Consider the following 5,172-nt stretch of genomic DNA (forward strand, 5'->3'; position numbering starts at 1 on the left):
CCCCCCCCCCCCCCTCCCAAACTTATAAGTTTATCAACAAATAATTAATTTTTAATTGAATATCAAGTTAATAAAGAAGAATTCAACAATTTTTACTTAAATACAACAGATAATATATGTTAGTTGAAATGAGACTTTAATCTTTGCATCTAAAAAGTAAATGAAATTAATATTAAAATGATTAAGTATGATGTTGTTTAGCACTGGTTGTTTAACTTTTATAGTGCATAATGATGTACAACATCCCCACTTATTTTTGTAGTACTTATATCCTAATTTAAAGAATCAGACCAATTTTCTGTTCAATATTTTATTTAGTGAATTATTATATAAATAAATGAACTAATCGTCACGCATCCAAAAACTGAAGAATTTCCCTTTTCTAAGCCATATACCTCACAATAAAAAAATCCCAGAAAAAATCAGATCATGCATGATGTTGATATCCCACACATTAGAACCCGTTTGAGCCCCATTAATTTTCATTACATTAAATTTCATTTTTCTCTCTCCAATTTTCAACCACACAATCTTCCATAAAATAATATTACACGTAAATCGAAAATTTTTCTTTCTTTTTTAACCATTACTTTTTCAAAAAAATACTATTCCACCAATTACATTTTCCACATAATGGGGGCCAAACAAGGGTATAACCTTGTTGGCAGATAAAATCTGTCTCTTAGTAACTGGTAGTTTTGTCCCATGACATGCTCTTGGCTGTTAGTAAACTCTTTTAATTCTGATGTAGTCACAATTTTTTAATATAAATTGCGTTATTCTAATATGTTGATAATGGTTCGAAAATGAAGAAATTGTCTGTGTTCACGTTTTCATTCTTAATAATAATAATAATAATAATAATAATAATAAAAAAGGAGAGAGATTGAAGGAAACAAGGAAATAACCATAAGTATTTATTTATTATCATTTGTTATTTGTTCAAGATATACAGGCAAATTGGTTTAAATCCAGATGTTTCGAAAATGGGTTTATCAAAAAATATATTTATCTCTATTCTTTTCAATCACACTTTCTTCATTAAAATAATATTACATATACATCTAAATTTTTTATTTTATTTTTCAACCACACATTTTCCATCATTCTACTATTTTAAAATGCATTTTTTTCATAAAAATGGGACTCAAACACCCTCTTAATCTAGATTTTTTAAATACTTTTATAAATTAAAAAGTTTAGATGTATTCAATACAAACATTTTAATATTACATAAAAATTTTGGGTATTCAGTATAAACTATTTGAAATTCTTTAAAGTCACAATATATTGAAAAGGTTAATGACTTTAATTTTATTTTTTATATAATTTTAACAGTATAGTTTTTGAGTAGAAATTAAAAATATAAAATTCGCTATTTATCTCTCATTTATCAAAAGAGTTTGGGGGACTTTCATAAAAGAGGGGAAAAAAAAATTCTTTCAATTTATATTTTTTGTTCCTTCAATATTTCTCTTTGTTCTTTCCTTCTATGAACCATTCACGACAAAGAATATCAATTTTTTTCTCTCTTCTTTCAATTGTTTCTTTTTCTTATTAAATATACCCATTTCATTATAATTAAACGATGGAATAGTTGCAACCACGACTTCAAATCTTTGTAGAGTTTATTCTAACCTTTCATTTTTGCTCGAGGTCTCGAACTTTCAACCACGTGCAACTGGATGATAAATGTATGGAATCCGTCCAAATCGCCATTAATTAACCAAAAAGATAAGTTTGAACACTTTATTTACCATTTCAATATGGATAAAATGATAACTTTATATGAGAGCGTTTGTTTCCCCTTTTTTATAAAAATAAAAATAAAAAATATAGTCGTTATGGGCTCCACACAAGAGATGGAAATTCAAATTTGGTGACTTGATGTGATGGATAACGGTTATATTTTTCATTTTAATGGAGGAAGAATGGGAAACAAACAGGGGTTATATCTTATATAAAATAATTAAATAAAAAGGAAAAAAAGTCAAAATATTTTTCTCCAACACTAAGGGGTAGAGCAAAAAAATGATGTTAAGATGGGCTAGAACATAATTTTTTTTTTTTTAACGAACTCTTGCCACAAGAGATCGAGTTTATGAGGTTATGCCCATGACATTCACGATAAAAAGTGCACGATCTCAATAAAATAAAAGAAGCCTAAATGTCTCGTCTCACCTTAAAATATTCCACTAGATCTTTGTATTTTCTTCTTACCAAATAAAATCAATGTTTACCTTAAAAACATAAACCGATTGAATCATGGTCAAAATAAACAAACTATACATATCTACCAATGAAAAATTATAAAATTACTTAACGATTACGATTCTAAATAAATTTGATAATTAGTCTTTCCAAAAAACTAAAAGCTTGATCGAAACATGCAATCAATAATACATCATTTTAATCCATATATTGTCTCAAAATACTATTTGATGTGATCATTGACTTACTATATCACCACATGTCATAATGAGGGGGGAATCACATCTAAAGTAAGAGCCAAAAAAAAATCAACTAAGTATTCTTAAAGTAAAATAAATAAATAAATAAATTAATTCACGTCCATGCTTTGCTCAGTTTCAAGGATATACTTATATATAGATTAATTTATAAATAAATAAGTTTTAACAAATATCTTTTTATTGTAAAGATCAAATTTAGAGCAAGTTATTTATTCTTATCATAACATCTATTTTGTGGTCAAAATAAGTAATTTTTTTCTTATAAGTATAAATAAATAATAAATGAAAATATACGTAGAAATGAAAAATTAATTACTTTTAAATTTAACTAAACATGTAATGTCTCCAACTATTAAAATGAATAATTTGTTTCTAGATATGAGCAATATAAATTATCTATACTAAAATTTACTTAATAATTGTAAGTAAATTCAATCAAACGTGCATTAAATAAAATATCTAATTTGACAATAAGATATTTACATTTTCATGAAAAGAGGATTTAAAAATGGTAATATCTCAAATAAAATTTAAATAATTGAGCATTGTGCTTAGGTTGAGATTTAGAGTATGTTGATGTAGAATGTGTAGTTAAAAAATAAAGAAAAGTTTTAGAGTTATGTGTAATATTATTTTATTTAAAAATGTGTAATTAAAAATAAGAGAGGGAAAAACGTATTTTAAAAATAATGTGTATCAAACATGCTCTCAAATTAGAGCTGAACCAACACAACTATTTGGACAAAAAATATACATATTTTTATTTAAGAGTTTAACTATGACCCATTTCAAAACTAAGAAATAATGTTTAAAATTTTAAAAATCATATATTATTTAATTTTATTTATGAAATAATTAATTAAAAATATATTTCATTAATTAAATATGTTGAGGTCACAATTCCATGTAGTTTGATCATAATTTATTGAATTAATTGGTTATAACTATATTTGTTTATAATTCAAAAATGTCGTAGGTCACAAATTATTTCTCAATTACAAATCAAAAATTTTATATGTCACAGTTTATTTCTCAGTCACAAATCATAGATTTTATGTGTCACAATTTATTTCAATTTATCGATTACAACTTAATAAATTTTTTGGTCACACATTATTTATTAGTTACAAATTATTTTGGGTCACAAATCAAAAAATTTACATGTCACATATTACTTTTGGTCACAACATCAAAATAATTATCACATCATCCCAACTTCATCGCTATCGCTATAAACTACATTGCACCAACATCACCACCACCTACACCAGGAACCAATCAATACCACAAACACCATCTCCAGCTGATTGCACCACCATCACCGATATCTATACATTAATCCACAACCACCGGATAGCCTAACCCACAACCACCACCACCTCTATGTCACAGCCCTGGTGAAACGAGATTGAAAGAATCGAATACCAGATCTATAGGTTGTTCTCGATTAGTCGATCCCCAAAAATGAGCAATTTCGTGACCCAACTCTCTGCTTTGTCTTGGATTTCATCAAAATTCTACTTGTCATCACTACCACTTCATCATTTGACCCCATCGAAATCTCACACAACTACAACCACAACCAATACCACAAACATAAACATCCGTGACTAGAAAAAAAATGGAGGAAAGGACCACCAATCTGCAATGTCCCTCAATCTACTGTGTTGATGGAAAAACGACGATCGGCGTCTCATTGTGTGCAATGCCGAGCGCAGTGACGTCACCTAATCGACAACTTATCAGTGTCGTGTTGCTGTTTGGGTTTATTGATATCTTCAACTGCATCAGTCGTTGCATGCGGCCTCATCGTCGGTAAGAGGTTAGAGAGAGGGTAAGATAAGAAGGAATCGAGAGGTAAGAATTATAAAGAGAGAGATAATTACAGTTTGGGATTGAAATTATATGTGGTAGATTAATTAATTTTTCAATTGTCATCTTTAGTGTGTGTATATATATATATATTATTTAATTAAAAAAACTCTGATTTTTGGAATAGTAAATATATCATATAATTTATGAATTGAGATATTCGAATCTCTTGATCCCTGTTATTTTCACTATTCTTCATTTTTTTCACATGGGTTGGGACAGGGTTTAGATATAGCCCAGCCCAACTCCCCACTACATCCCCCTGCCATCCCTGAAAACTAAGCCACTGTTTAAGCTCGATTTTTTTCAAGAATGCATTTTCTAAATTTTATTTTCAACCAAACATTCCCCTATAAATAATTATACACGTATTTCAAAAAAATTTGCTTACTTTTTAATTACGCATTCTAAAAAAACTCACTATTTCATAATATATTTTACCCAAAAATGGGGATCAAACAATGGCTAAACCAGGAAAAAGCACCCAATCGTTAGCTAGTCGGCCATCGCCTCCCACCACACGACGCCACTCTTCAATCGTCGTCGTTGACATAACCTCAAATCGTCACTGCACCAAAAACTCACAACTTCATAAATTTAATCCTTAAAATCCCCTAATTTTGCATGTTTGATCACAAATTTGGAAACCCATTTTCCCAAATTATCAAAATTTCCTTATTCATAATCACCTTTTTTAGGTCAGAAAAGTCAAAGTGCCATTTCAAGAATCATATGAAATCACACGATACCAAGATAACAATAATCATCGACGATGAGTATAATTTCGATGCACTTATTTCGACTCTTGAATTTCTTTGCCTTGTAATTC

This window comes from Olea europaea, unplaced genomic scaffold (genome assembly GCF_002742605.1).
Source record: "Olea europaea var. sylvestris unplaced genomic scaffold, O_europaea_v1 scaffold571, whole genome shotgun sequence".
Classification (NCBI taxonomy): domain Eukaryota; kingdom Viridiplantae; phylum Streptophyta; class Magnoliopsida; order Lamiales; family Oleaceae; genus Olea; species Olea europaea.